The sequence below is a fragment of the Camelus bactrianus genome, chromosome 12 (genome assembly GCF_048773025.1).
Source record: "Camelus bactrianus isolate YW-2024 breed Bactrian camel chromosome 12, ASM4877302v1, whole genome shotgun sequence".
NCBI classification, from domain to species: Eukaryota; Metazoa; Chordata; class Mammalia; order Artiodactyla; family Camelidae; genus Camelus; species Camelus bactrianus.
The window spans coordinates 4,501,325-4,517,139 of record NC_133550.1 but is presented as its reverse complement, the minus strand read 5'-3'; the positions used below and the strand labels follow the sequence as shown (position 1 = coordinate 4,517,139).

The 15,815-nt window shown below is 38.8% G+C and overlaps 1 protein-coding gene across 28 annotated transcripts in view; it reads right to left on the bottom strand.

Moving 5' to 3' along the window:
- LOC141579338 (trafficking protein particle complex subunit 9-like) overlaps positions 1–15,815 on the bottom strand; it is a 147,232-nt gene that overhangs the window by 15,342 nt on the left and 116,075 nt on the right. For 23 of the 28 annotated variants that reach the window (XM_074374550.1, XM_074374548.1, XM_074374534.1 and 20 more), the window contains 2 exons: positions 9,662–9,861; positions 9,236–9,359 (listed from right to left, as the gene is read on the bottom strand). The exons of 1 other annotated variant lie outside the window; for it this stretch is intronic. The gene's annotated coding sequence lies outside the window, so the exon portion shown is untranslated. Of the gene's footprint in view, positions 1–7,263; positions 7,425–9,235; positions 9,360–9,661; positions 9,862–15,815 lie in introns of all 28 variants that reach the window. 4 more of the 28 variants (XM_074374526.1, XM_074374529.1, XM_074374522.1 and 1 more) reach the window with 3 other exon arrangements.

Genomic DNA, 15,815 nt, shown 5'->3' with positions numbered 1-15,815 from the left:
CAGAAAAGAAAAGAAAAAATGACAGATTGCCAGCCTCCAACTATTACCCCAGCCAGGTTTATGTACGTACAAAACTTACAGCTTTAATTGGGAATTAGAAAAAAAAAAAAAACCTCACTATGAAAGTAACTAACCAGGCCTGATAAAAACATTTTTTGGAGTTCTGAACTTATACAAACAAAATTCCCGTTAGGGGGAACTTGGATTTCTCTTCCTGTGTCCTTGAAATGTAAACGTTTTATCTTTCTCTGGGTGTTTTAAGTGTGTGTATGTATGTATATATAAGTTTACTTTTTTTTTAAAGGAAACCTTGGACTCTGCCATAAAAAAGGTTCAAGTATTGTGTACATATGGTGGCCACGCAAATAAATTGGGATTCTAAGCAATTCTTTGTACCAATTGTCAGATATTTTGCCATCTTAAACTTTGTTTCATCAGCCTGGACCACAAAGGCCTTTAGCTTTTGAAGAGTAAACCTTTGAATTTTATTTAGGCAACACCCCCACTCTCATGTGGAAGAGCCTCTTCATCTTAGTGGTTTAAAATCACTATATATATATTATAAATATATTATATAATAATAATATATATATTATTATATATATATATATAAAATGATGGCCATATGATGGATCCTTTAATTTGGAAAAACTTTTAAATTGGTGAGAGTTGAAAGAGATCTCATTATAAACAGCTGTTTTATTGGTATCTATTAAAATCAATTTTAAAGGTAGAAAAATATATCTAATGTTTAAGCTAAGAACTTAGTGAAAAAAATAAAACTGGTTTGAAAAGTTACATTTTTGTTTTTCCTTTCCGATAAATGGTTCTAGGGATGCTAATAAAAACTTAGAATAATTAATGTTAATTATGTTGAATAACTGGAAAAAGGATTGTTAAAATGTCGAAAAAAAAAAGATAAGGGGCTTAACCCAAGTGGATAAATATTTTTATATGGTTATTTTGAATGAGATAAATAAAATGGACATTTTTGGATTTAGGTACAAGGTTTTGATACTACACTACATAAAGTAAAAATAAAGGGCCAAAGAGATCACCTACTGCCCCCCAACATTAAAGTTCAAACAAGTCCGTTTTATTTGCCGCAGTTTAAAATATATGTATATATAGACTGAAATACTTGATCAATGATTGGGACAACAGACCAATTAATCAAATTAAAAATTGAGAAGGGTCTAAGCTCTTTGGCTGAAACTTGGGCATCCTAGAGACTTTTCTATAAAATTAGATACAATGCACACACAAAAAATAATGGCTTCTGGCACTCCTTCTATAAATAAGAATTATTGATTTAAACATAAATATAAAAATTAAAGGTATAAGATTTAATAAAATTGAGATAAAAGTTTGTAAAATCGGTATATTTAAATGGTCTTTATATAAAAGTTTTGCTTAATTATGTTGTGGGATAGATCTGTTTCAATGGAAAAACGCTTCCCCTTCTTGGTTTTATAAGTCTGGGCACAAATCTGTCCCTCAGAAAATATTAATTGAACAAAGTAAAAGAAACCAACAGAGTTACATGAGCCGTCCAGTATAACGTAAAACTAAAAACTAATATTCAGTGGCTAATAAAAAATTATAATAAGAGGTTTACCCTGGGTTTAACTTATAACTCAAGGAAAAGAGACCTTACTAAATGCCTTATGCAAGCTTTGGAAAACATGATAAATTAAACCTTAAGGTTTTAAAAGATGGAATTCTTTGTTTACAGCTCTTCTCACTGATAAAAAAATGCCAATTAAGGAGAGAAAATTGGGTCTGGGTGACAGAGCAGTTCTCTGGGGAATTGGAAGATTGTGTCTTTGTCTTGCAGATCAGAAATGGAAATACAGCAAACAGTGACCTAGGACTGAGCCTAATTGGCTCAACGAAATAAAACTTAAGGCCAAGAAATTTTTGGCATTTTAGAACTCAGAACTCTGACGTGTCCTTCAGACTTTGTCAAGAAATCTTAAATGTCTGTTTCATAAATAGCAAGCCTTAGTGATTTGAGCAAGCAAATTCACTTTACTCCAACTATTATTATACCTATCTTATAAGTAAGTTTTAAAGTGAAGCTATGAGATCTTTAGCTTTTGTCTGTTTATAAGACTGTGTACACATTATAGATGTGAGATATTTCTACAGCTAAAAAAAATCAAAGTCAAAGAGATCTGCTTAATTGACGTAAAAAATAAGAGCTTGAAAATTAAGTATTTTTAAAATAAAAACTGAACAAATTGATTTTCAGTGTCACGTGAACTGGAAAATATTCAATATTAAGATAATATTTGATATTGTTTAGTTTAAGAATGTTCTAATTAATATAGACATCTTTAAAGACATCAATATTAAGTATAATGCTTTTACTGTACCTAGGTTTAATGAAAGTCAAATAAGATCCTGTTATATCTGTTGCAGATTTGTCAAGAAAAAAAACCAGTAATGTGGTGTGGTAAAATTTTAAGTAAATTAAATGCAAATGAGATGAGAGCTTTGGGTAAATTTTTAAAATATATTTTTAAAATGTATGCTTAAGATAATCTCTAAATGTTTGGTATCTTTAAATTTTAGAGTTGTGCTAAATTAAGTCAAATGATAGGATTTTATTAAATAGCTATGCCATTTTCAGATAAAATAAGATTGAAATATGAATTACTTAACATGTAACTTCCTCTTACAGAGAAAATAAAGGTGTTTAGAAATACTAATAAATGGATGATGCCACCCTGAAATAGTCTCTATTATTAAGGGAATGATCTCAGTATCCTAGGAAAGTAAGATAAATGTGCAAAGGAAGATATAAGAATGGAATTATATTTTGTTAATGAAAAATAGTGAATTTCTCCTGAAGCTGGTTATTTCTGAATGGAAGAGAAAATAAGGGACACACTAATATGAGTAGAGAAAGCTATGGAAAGCTTGTAGAAGAGGAACCCTGAGGAAAGTTTCATACGTGGTCGGAATTGGCTAAGTTTAGAATCAACTTGGGCAAAGTAAATGAATCTTAGAAGTAAGCAGGTACAAGACTAGATTTGGTTTTCTCGCTGTTAAGAGGAAAAATTTTTCTTAAAATGTTAATCCACCTTCAGTAACAGATTGTAAAGCTTCTTATACCACTTAAATGATCTGTTCTGCCATTACCTTTGACGCATTTTCTTGTTAATGAATTAGTACTACGTTACAGTGATCTATATGTTTATCTGACCAAGTGTTCTGAAAACCTTTAACAAGCTCCCCAAATATCAATTTCTAATTAAAGTTCTTTTAATCTCCAGTTAAGTTTGGGATGCTACAGAGGGCCCCTGAAACATCCCAAAGAGAGATTTTAATCTAGTAAATTTCATTTGGCATGTTAAATAACACGGTATTGTCAAATGAATAATAAATCTTCTAAGGTTATATTGTATGAGAAAATATTATTAATATAGATATTGTAGAAATTATGTGGACTCCCTAAAATTCTGGTATATCTGAAATGTTACCAGTGATAATTCTGGGTATACTGACCAGGTTTCTTTATCGATTATAGTGTAACGGTGTTTAACCATGATTTTAAATCTTTTGTCATTTATAGACAGTTAATGGTTGTCTTCTGATGGTTTTGCAAAATGCTTGCTCTTCAAGATTTATTGATTTCTAATAAATTTCAAACTATAGCAGTGAACTCAACTGGGTAAGAAATTTTAAATTTCCAATGAAAACTGTGATTAAAAGAATTAGTTACATGGGACTGAGTAAACTGGTGAATATGTTTATAAATTTTGATTTTGTTTAAAATACTACTGGCTTTTAACCTGTTTCCCAGACATAAAGAATCTCTTCTCTTTAAGCTAGCTATATTCAAAGCAATTTGATAAATTATACCTATGTAATCAGACTTGGAACAGTTATCTTTTCTCTCTATCTGATCCCTCAATAGACTAAAAACTCTTAGGTCCCCAGTGGCTCTATCAGACAAATGAGGAAGATCATCTCCTAACAGATATAGGAATCTCAAGGTATTTTAAGGATTTTAAAGAGAAAAGAATTTACCTAAATTTGTAAGGCAGAAATCCATGACAAGCCGTTGACGGGTCTTTCCTGGCCTTAGCAAACATTATTAACATTCTACCTTGAGACTCCTAATTAAAAGTTCCAACACAGCCAATTTAAAAAAGCCTATATGATCAAATAATCAGACAACATGTAAATAAATTAATCTTGACATGGCTTTATTTGAGAAAAATAGGGTAACTTTAGAGAGAAAAAAGATTATATTTTAGTGGATATTAAAATCTAGTTTTGTTAATTGACGTCCGTATTTACTAACACACTTCCCAATCATTCCTTGCTGTTATGTCACATTGCTGTACAGTTTAACTGAATTATTAATAGGATACTCTAGCTTTGTTTCTGAAGCTTACTAATCTATCCTTGGGTAAAGTTCCAATGCCCCATGACCTGCAGCCAGGGGATTATACAAACTGGAACAGGCATGACTTAAAGAACTGTCTCCAACCTGAATGGAAGGACCCTTTATCAGGTACTCTTAAATAGACCATACACACCAAAGCTGAAGGAAACGGACTTTCGGGTTCATTTCCTATCAGAAATAGCCCCTGCAATGCACTGGCCTATAGAGCACTTCTCACCTTAAAACAATGCCCAAATGGAGAAAAAGCTACCAGGCCAGGATGAGAAGAAGACGATATCTGAGGTAGACAGCTGACCCAATACACCATACCAGGGCTGCATAAAAATTACTGTGATAATTTCTCCTACCTTTGATTATGAACTACTCCTATTGTTAAGTTTATGGTAAATTACCTATGTCTAGTTCTTCTGTGTTACCTTGGTGGGTTTCCCTACTCCAAGGCTCTAACTAGATAGCCCTCAGAAACGTTATTCTAAAAAGAAATTATAGTTCTGTTTAGGCCTCTGTTGATCTTACAAGGTGGGAGACCTCACCTGACCAATTAATACCTGCTCTGAGACTGACCATAAATATGAACTTTCTCATAAGATCACTCAAACTCAATCAGAAACACAAGCAAAATTTTAACCCCAAAATACAACTTCCCGACTATTAAATTCTTAATTGTGACTTTATTAACGTTACTAGCTGTATTACTTATATCCTGTCTATTTTATAAAATTGTCTGTTACATTTCCCAAAGTGTAACTAGGCCTACAAAATTGATGATGGCTAAACATCTTGAAGAAATAGATAAAATTTATAACCCTGAATAAAGTAATTGTAATAGTGTGATTCTAGGTATGGCAATGAGCAATGAAGGGAAAACACTTCCTGGATCATAACAAACAAGTAAGACAGGTGATCCAGAGAATTTTTAGTATCAACAGGGCCTGATAAAAAACTAACACCTTGAATGGCAACTCAGAAGATTCTTCACCTGAACTAGGATTGAGCCATCCTAGCACCATGGGACAAAATTGGTCATGAAATGTCTCTCAAAATATTGGCAGAATTTAGGACCAAGGGGGAGCACTGTGAATGAAAATACTGCAACCATGTCAGTAAACAAAGAATGCTGAAACCAAGTCATCAGCTGCTGCTGCCACCCCCAGCGAGTGCATGCCTGCAGCCCAGCCTCTCAGCCACTCACAGTGGTGCCCTCTGAGCGGAATCAGAGTAAGAAAGGACAGGATACTGGCCTTAGATAGCTAGGTACTTGCCAAAGGGATGAATTCAATGACACAAATGTTTGCTTACTCCCATACATAGAAAAGCACTAAATACTTGATCTTGAGATATCTGGTTTTCTTTAGATAACAAGCAATATTTTATTGTTCCAACTACCTGTTCTTTATTGTAAAACTTCTATATATCCTAGCTCCTCCCCTACCTCTTGGGAGCAGTCCCTCAGAGTGATCTGAGAGGTTGCCATCCCGGCTCGAGTCCTCCAGCCAAATAAAACATAACTCTTAACATTTAGGCTGAACGTTTATTTCAATGAAGTCCCAGAATAGACACAACTCATCAATTCTGTAATGGAACACACTGGATCAGGAAACAAAAGCGTGTTTTAGTCTGGAAAAACTACGGTTTCCTCTTTTTTCCTGTCATTATACAATCCCACCAGAACTCATTAATTTGCTGTCTGCTCATCTGGCAACCAAACTCAGAGAAGAGTCAACTCAGCAGAGTGCTTTACTCGGGAGAACACCCCGCAGCAGCACTGCAGGCTACCTGCCTTCCCACACGCTCTGCTGACCCTTTGTGTCCTCCGTGAAAACCAGGACAACAGAGCTGTTCCCAAAACCTGCGAAGTCCCACAAGTTAAATAAATCATTTTATTTTATACGATATTTTACGTATATACCAATCTCTGAAAACAGCTTTACTAGAAGCCCAAATCTTCAGCATCAATCTGGAAAGGCAAATCCGGTCCGCAAGGGAAAATAAGACTTAAGACGAAGCTAAGGCTTCCAAAGTACTCTCCACGACCTAAGGCCTCCAAAGTCCCCTGCAGGACCTTCAACCAAACTGCCTGCAGGCCTGCAGCTGCAGGCGGCAACATGTCTGCTTTTAAAGCAACCCCTTCCTGCCCTCGGGCACTACAATGTCCCTCTATGCCCTCCCTTCTCAGGGTAAGAGCAGCCGCTGCAGAACCTCACAGGGCAGCACTGACAGGACTGGACAAAGAGGATCAGAGCAAAACTAAGCCTTCTGATGACACGAGCTTGTCACTCTGTCACTTTACAGATGAAGATATATATATAGAGAGGCGGGGTGATCTTGCTCAAAGTCACACAGCTAATAAGTGGCAAAGTCTATAACTCTGTTCTTCCCTCCGGCGTGACGCCCCAGCTGGGACGCCCACAGGGTTCTCTCGTGCCTGCCTGACCAGTCCTTTACTGGCATTCATAAAACACCACAGCGTCTGACCCTAGCCTAATTTTTCAGCATCTTTTCCCTGCAGTCTGGCAGGAACAAGCGGTTCGGGCCATTGTATGACTTCTGGCTCCCAGAAGCCTTCGTGCTCAGGCTGGTCTTGCCTGTGCATCCAGCACCCTACTCAGAGGCTCTTCCTCCCCTGCAGGAGGACGTTTCCCCTCTCCGCATGACATCCCCTCAGGGAAGCCCTCTTCTCTCCCTCAGCTCAGCAGGTGTCCCAGGCCACATCCCGAGCTGCCCCATTAGGACTGCGCGTGCCCAGGTTTGCTAGTCAGACCAGCAGCCTCAGAGCCAGGGATTATGCCCGGGTCACCCTGCAAACCTACTGCCCGCCTCACAGCCCCCAGCCAGCAGGTCACCTTGAAGTAGCAGCAAGTGCCCCACCCAATCCCGAAGTCTCTTCATTTGCCAGCACCGCTGATGACTGGTCTCCAAACTTTGGTCAGTTTTGCACAAAACAGCAGCTTCCACTGTGAAGCAGGGGGTTTTCTCTTCTGCTCCCCATCCTTACTGGAAACGTCTAGGGAAATGAAAAGGCCTTTTCTTAACCCTTTTCTGATGACACCCTCCCACCCACAATACTCACATGCTCAAGAGATTTGGGTCTACCTGATTTTGTTTCCCTTACGCTAAGGGGCTCAAAACACTGCGGGAATCTTTCTCTTTTGAGGGTATTTTTACTCAGTTTATCGGCTTTAATCTGTTTTTGTCTCTCTCTTCAATATCCCTAGAAGTTGCCACTTCTTATTCCCTTCAGCAGCCTCCCTCCCAACATCTAGTTTAGGAAATCAGCTGTGATGAGGGGCCGGGGGGAAGTCACAGAAGATGCAACTAAGGCACAGAGAGGTGACTTAATTTGCCCGAGAAGATCAGCTTCAAGCCCCAACAATGTGTGTCACGTCCCTCTGTTTAACTCTTATGCTAAGCAAGCGATCTATTTGTAGATTATGGTTATAAACAGATGAGGTATGAAATACATACAAGGACACACATCAACTCTAAGATGTTCATTATCTCCACTATTTTGTTTCTATTTATTTTATTTCTATTAAAAAAACATTAAGAACCTCTGCAGTCAATATAGCAAAATGTTACTGGGCTTTAAATACAGAATATAGAGGTTTTAAGTGTGTCATTACTCATCCTTATTTGTATGTTCACAAGACAAAGTGATTTGAAAGTCTCTCTCCCCTCCCCCTACTCACTACTGGCTCTCACCTGAGCTTCCAAACCACACATATAACAGCCTTTCACTTTACCCACAGCTGTACTCATCAGTTATCCCCCAGAAATCCCTCTACAGCTTTCCCTCCTCAGAGCACAACAGGACCATCATTTACCTCATTAATCCACCCAGAAACCTGTTCCTTCCTCCATCCTACCTTCACAGACAGCATTCATCCTTTCCTTTTTACCATCTAAACATGCCTTCAATCTGTTCGCTTTTACACACTGACCGTCCAACCGGTCAAGGGGAAGCCACCAACACTGCCCATATGGACTCACGAGTCTCCCAAGTGGCCCCAAAGCCACTCTCCCCTACTTCAGACAAATGGGATTCTGTCACTCCCACGCTTTTAGGACTGATTTCAAACCCACTGTTCTTAGAAGAAAGTCAAGTTCTTCACCTGATGAAGGTCTTTGCCATCAAATTGTCAGCTCAGGGAGGGGAGGACACGCCCTCTCCCCTAGGACCCGCCCTCTGGCAGAGCATCAGCATGGGAGGACCTGCTGAGCTACACCAGCCTGTATTCTAACCCTGGTCTTGAGTTCTTAGCAAACTGCTTCACTTATCCATACAAATCCAAGGTAGATTAGAAAGATTTTAGATGTTGAGCTAGACTATTGATTTGGGGATTTTGCACTAGCAACCTGCAAGTACATGTTCTAATGATTCTGTCTTCTTAAAACCACACCCAGATTTAAGTAGTATTTGTGGAATGTCTTCGGAGTAAAAGGGACTGTACTTTTACAGACTTTATGTTTTATACCATGAACAACGCTGACAGGGTCACAAAAGGAACCGCCTCACAAGTGACAGAAGACAGATGAGAGGCATATAGCAACAGGTCACAAAGATGGTAAGAGCAAAGTTGTTTCTCCAACCCCCCAAAAAATTTTTGAAAGAACCGAAAACTCTGAATTTTGAAAGTAAAATACTATCATATAAAGAAATAAAATAATCCTCTTCATCAGGGATTCAAGATCTGACTCCAGAATTTTTAGCATGCCATATTGAATCCAAGCACAGAAAAATCACATGGACTAGTGGTGAGTAAGTTCCAGGAAAACTGCAGTAATTCCTCCACTTGTAAAAGGACATAAACTCACCTGTCGAATATGAAAGTAAACCGCATTCTGGAGAAATTCGGAAGCTCCCAGGCTCCGCTTCTGGATGGCAAGGACATGGACAGCTTCGAAGCATGCTTCTAACTCAGTCACCAGCATTCTTACACTGCAGGGGGAAACGGAGGCCCTCAGTCAAGAGCAGAGGTGTTCCTGTCGTGTCTCGCAGGCCGTGCCTCGGGGACTCATTGCCCTGCAGCAGCCCGGCCCCAGGCGAGGACCCGCAGCATGGCCCACCCAACCAGGAGGTGCACTGTGCTTGAGAAAGCCCATCCCCGATGGGGGCAAGAGTGGCTGGTGGGTTTGAGTGAACATATAAATGCCCATAGAAATATGCCTGCATTCATTCAAGTGATACAAACAACAGTAGCAGGCTATTTAACAAAATTTCAACTGTCAGTGGAAATTTACCATTCCTTTCCACTTGTCCCCTGCACTCTGAGACAGGCTTAGGCTCTCTCACACAGGCAGCTCTGATGCAATAGTTGTGAAGTCGTTTTACTTTGCTGCAAGTGTCATCGCTCCCCGTGTGGCTGTGACTGTCGTCTCTTAACACAGTCAGATGTCTTCCTGAATCTCTCCCTGCGTTCCTTGCTCCTGCTCCTCAGATCCTAAGATAAAGGGCAAGTGAAGACACATGACCAGAAAAGGCACCGTGGACTTGAACGAAGTCCTCAGTGATCCCCTAGGTGAGTGCTGCCCACCCCTTAACTTCGATTCTCAAGATTCTGCCCAGGGTGACATCCAGACAGGAGAGCGTCCTGGGCCAATTAAAATCTGTGTGACTTGGGCCCTGGGACAGGTGCAGGAGCTGGTTCCAGAGCCGTGCCCTTCCCCACCTCTGCTCCCCTCTCTCCCAAGTACCCACTGCCAAGCACCCAGGTTCCCTGATATTCTGTCCTTCTCTTCTAATCTAATCTAAGCCCTTTTCCTCTTCCTTTATTCCCTAATTATCACCAGCTGTAGTGGTTTTTCAGTCACAGTATCTGAAAAAATTTCCGGCAGCTGAAAAAGAGGTCTCCAGATGTCAATGCCCATATGCTGGTTCCTGAAGAGAGCCCCTGGTTATGGGGTCCCTCACCAACACCCACGGGGCATCAGACATGTTGCAGAGTCGACCACACCAACAAGAGTTTGCTGTGACCCCAATGCCCACGCAGCATCCCTGCTCTCATAAATGTATTTGGCCCACTTATCCGTTACTAAGAAGCAAAAGTAAAAAAATTGCTCATGTTTCTTACTAAAATTATTTATGTGGTGGAAAAAGAAATTATAATAGAAAAGAATAAATTTGACTGCATGTTAGATCTGTTCCTTTGGCTTTAAACCTTTGCTGTTTTCTAGGCTCAGACTTTGTAAGAGAAAGTTGCCTTTAGCCTGAAATATCCAGGAAAGCCTATTCTCCGGGCTCTGAGCTTTCACGATGTTAACTCTTCTGCACTTATGTTGAGATGGCAAGTTGCAAAATAGAAAATCAACTTTGGTTTTTTTTGGAGGTTTTTGAGTGGCACCATGATTTGACCCACGTGGACAGCTGCAAGAACAAAGAATTCCAAGGAGAAACAATTCGTACCGCAAGAAGTTTGCAACAACCAACCACATCCCCGCCCCTTTTTAGTATAAAAGCGGACTGATTTCTGAATTGGGGGAGACGGTTCTCCAGTATGTCATTCAGCCATTTTCTGGGTCTGACAGCTTTTCAAATAAAGTCACTATTCCTTGCTCCAACACCTCAATCTCCCGATTTATTAGCCTGTCATACAGCAAGCAGTACGAGTTTCGACTTGGTAACAAGATGACTGCATTGGAGGTAGTATGTCTCCACTCTTTCCTCGTTTCCAATATGTAACATGCACATCATTTATGATCTAGTGCAAATAATTCATCAAAGACAACCACAAAAAGAAACTACACTCACCTAGCTATCAACACTGAAGTCAAAACCTATCAATTTTATATGCTGTTTAACAACACAACTAAAAAACCTAACATAGGGAATTGATTCCACAGAAATAAAATTATTTCTACTCCTTCAAAACCTTTTTATCTTTTCTATTTTATTTTGTTTTGCATGTTGAAAAGAAAATAAATGACAAATCATTTTATTTCACGTATTTTGTTATAGCTACATAATTTAAATACTACAAAGATATTTAAATTGCAATAAAAAATTGTTCATATATTGTACAAAGATATATACACAATCAATGTGGATAAGGAAAAGAATGTAGTTTTACTAAAAATCCACTGCACATCCAATCTTTTACAAGCATATCCTGGAATATAAGCTCTATGATCCAGGGGTCCCCCACCTGCATTCTCACTGCTGAGTCCCTCAGTAATCTTCTACCAAGGCACCAGCATAGAACCACGCGATCAGTATTTTAGGTATAAATGAGGGAATTAGCTCATTCAATTCTAAAACAAAAACCCTAAAATAAATACTGAACTTATTTACAGATAAAGAAAATTGGACACAAACAAGTACAGTTTTTTCCCCAAGTTCACAAAGCTAATAACTGGTAAAGGCAAGATTTGAACTCATCTGTCTGATTCTAAAAACTAAGGTGGAAAACCCTTTCGACTGGGGAGGGTCCAGCAGCACAGCCTATCACCCTATCTTTGTTCAGATCTAGCCTTAGACAGCCTGAGACAGCACCCCATTCCTATGGAACTTGAGGGCAAATGATAACAATAAGGATTTTATATCCAGTAGTTTCTTAGGTATCATTTATATAAACTGTCAGCAAGACAGCAGAAAAACTCTGGGAAATATGAGTGGGTCCAGGGCTTTTTGCTGATTAGAAACTCAGTCTTTCAGGACAGAGTGACCTTCCCATGAGAGGCCACATGGACCTAAACTAAAGGCAGCTGAGCAGTGAAAACTAGCAAGACCCTGGAAATCAAGCAAGAAGGATCCCTGCCATCTCCCGCCCTGTTGCCACTTCATCCACGTGGACACGAAGACAGAAGACCCGGGTTCTTGTCCAAGTTACACCATCATGGATTCTCACCCATAAAAAGTTATGACTCTATGCTGTCCTAAGTCCTTTCCAACTCAAATATGTTGACACCAATGTCTCAGCAGAATGTCTATGTCTCCACAGCCTCTCTTCTATAAGAATAGTTCTATGGCCACAAAGCAGAAATCCAATTAAAAACCCCATGCACTAAGCAAGGTGAAAGTCTGCGTAAGAGACTTTGCTCTCACGCTCAGTGAATGAAAACTCAGAAAAATTGGTCCTTCTCCCTCAGCAAGTTGTAGGTAGGCTGATTGTGTGTGTGGGTGGGTGTGCGTGTGTGTGTGTAAATCAAATACAATGACGTCTGGGATCTCTACAGATTTTTTTAAGTTACTTTCATTTCATGAGGATGAGACACCCTTTAAAGTAATTTTAATCTAGTGTTCTGAGAGAGTCTCAGGATCTTTTGGTGGAGGAGGGAAAAGGAAAGGAGGAAAGAAGTAAATGAAGCAAAGGAGTAAGATTACTGCAAGTGAAAGGCAAGGCATTAATTTTGTTCCTAATTGCATCACAAACAAATTACGGACTGGCTTTGCCCCGATGTCCTGTCGAGCACTGAGTTGCAGATGAAGAGGTGACAGCCCATTTCTCACTGAGCTTGTGACTGTACGTGGCATCTTATAGAAACAAATCATTTATCCTGATCAAACACTCTAGCAGCAGGCCGTAATTCTTCTATTTTGAGAGATAAGAAAATAGGAGTTCAAAGAGGGTAGATAACTTGTCAAAAGTCAGAGGACCAGTAAATAAGAGAGGATGAATTCAAACTCAGATCTGAATGCAGAGTCTGATCTTCCCACTCCCAGGACTGGAAAATCCTTAACACACAGACTCCCCAGCTCCCCTGCAGTTTTCCTGGCACCAAGCATTTCCCATGGCGATGGACTCCAGTTCTCACAGACACAGCGCTCTGTGCAGCCAATGAGCTTGATCAGACCTTGATCATCTACCTGCCACGCCTACCAGGCTTCACCATACAGGTAGGAAAGCTGGCTTTCAAGTGCATACAAAGCCACCCCTGGTCTAACCTGGGCACTTCTGGGGCTTCTCCAGCCTAAAGGCAGCCATGAAAGTGCTCACAGTTTGTACATGAGCCACACTACCTCTCTCCATCTGTCTCCACACCTATACTTCTTAGCTATGACCATTTTGATAATATTGGAAACAAATTTTTAAAAACACAAAAGAAAGGATCCTGGAACAATTAGTACTTACAATTTTAAATGATTTGTTACAAAGTGAGTATTTACAAACCGAATCTGCCTTCCTAGGTGTCAGTTTAAACAGTTAAAAAATATAATAGCAAAAAATTCTCACTTACAAAATTAACAAAAACATCAACAATAATCTGGAAAAAACTCAAAATTAATGCCCATGTTGTACATGGAGAAAACTACAGGACTGTACTGAGGGGTAAATAAGAGGTGTGAATGTAGAGACATCAACAAATTACATAGAGGAAAACAGTTTTGTAAATATGGAAGTTCTCCTAAAAATAATTCAAAACTTAATAAAATTCCCATGAATACTCTTATCTGACTTTTTTTTAACTTGAACAAAATATTTTAGAATTCTTCAGGAATAATAAAATCATAATAATAGCCAAGAAATTTTGGGATGGAAGAAAAGAACAAAAAAAAAATTCACACTGTCAGATAATAATTAATTTTTACAATATGTAAAATATAGCGTTGGAGTAAGGAAGTAAGATTGACAGAAATAAAGCATGAGCTCAAAAAGAGACTCTAGTCTACATAAGTATTTTATACATGTGGGATTTCAAATCAAAGAGCAATGTATGAATTCGATAATTGTCCTGGGACAATCAGAGAATCACCTGGAAAGAACAAATTCTATTCCTGTCATAATGACCACAAAAAAAATTACAGATAGTGATGTAAATATTAAAATACTAATAACAGCAAATACAACTCTTTGCTCAAATTAATTCAACTTCCCCTCACTATAACAAGTACTATTATCATCTCCATCTTAGACATTAAATAAACCTACATAAGAGATTTATACCATTATAAGAAAGTATTTCTAAGAATAATAACAAAGATAAAACCCAAAAGGAAGACATTTACTATCTTAAGAATATTTTGAGCCACAACAAAAATAAACCTACTGGACAAAGTGAAACGAAAGAAATGACAAGGAAAAACTCTGTGATAGATGTTGATGAAGACAATGGATTAATGTTCATAACATACAAAGAGCTGTCACAAAGCAAAAAGAAGCTTCCTCACTTAAATTTGTGCAAAGGACAAAATGGATCATTCACTTTTCAAAAGTCAGATGGCTAATCAGTGAAAAATGCTCAATACCTCACTGGTCATCAAATGCAAACTAAAACAATGAAAAAGCACTTTTGCTCATCTTATTGGTAAATATTTTTAAAAGATATTGTAGCTAGTGTCCATCTGTGGGAGAAAAAACTGTGAGTGACCTTTTTGGAGGATGACATGTCAATGGATATGTAAACTCTGAAAAACGTGTGTACACACTGATTCAACCCCACTTCTAGGAATCGTTTCGTTTAGAAAAAAACTCAGTTCAAATAGATGTACTGTTTACACTGGTGGGAAGAAAAGCTGAAGTGAAATCATATCCAGCAATAGAGAATTGGTTACATAAGTAATTCTACATTTTTCATTCCACATTGGAGAAGGAATTTCTAGTCACTTGAAAGTAGCCTGTGATGAACGTAAATGTCACATCCAGGGACTAAATTTCCAGAAGAATTAACTAAAGGCATGCTCATACAAGATCACAGGAATGTCTGTTAAAGAAAGATGCCAGTAAAACATCCTTTCTGACAGTGGAAAATGGAGAAAACTTAAGTGTCCACCATCAAGACAATGATGCGGTAAATCACGGCGAGTTGTGTGCACTGAGGGGGCCGGCGTTTCCCCGTGGCCCAGGGCCTTGTCCACAGCACTCTCCCACCAAAGGTGTCCTTGCACAAGAGACCACACCTGCATATCAGGAGACCCCTCCAGTCTATCTGAAAGGACCGGGTGAGTCTGGAGTGGGAGGACGTCTATGATATACCCCTGAGTGAATAAAGCGAGCTGCATAAAACATATAGTATGGCCTTATTTTTCAAAAAAGCATATATACACACATATACATAGATTTCTCATATGTATGTAGGTATGTATGGGTATATATATATGTCATAGGCATAAAGGTCATGAAATATATACACCACATTGGCAACAGCTTTTACACTCAGGAAATAAGGGGAAGGGAGGTAGGGGCCTTTCGGTACCACCACAGGTCTCTTTTCAGTATTTCAGTTAAGTACACTTGGAATTTAAAAGTTTATTTAAGCCCGAAGTAAAATGGACGATGCCTCCACAAGACATAATGCTATACTGGTCATTAAAAATCATACCAGGGGAGATAGAATATTGTAGAAAAACATGTAATAAGCCGAATGGAAAATGGAGGTCTCCACACAGTAAACAAGCACAGAGTGCTCACTGGTTTTTATGACAGAGCTGATACACACTGATGAAAAGAACAGAAAGAAG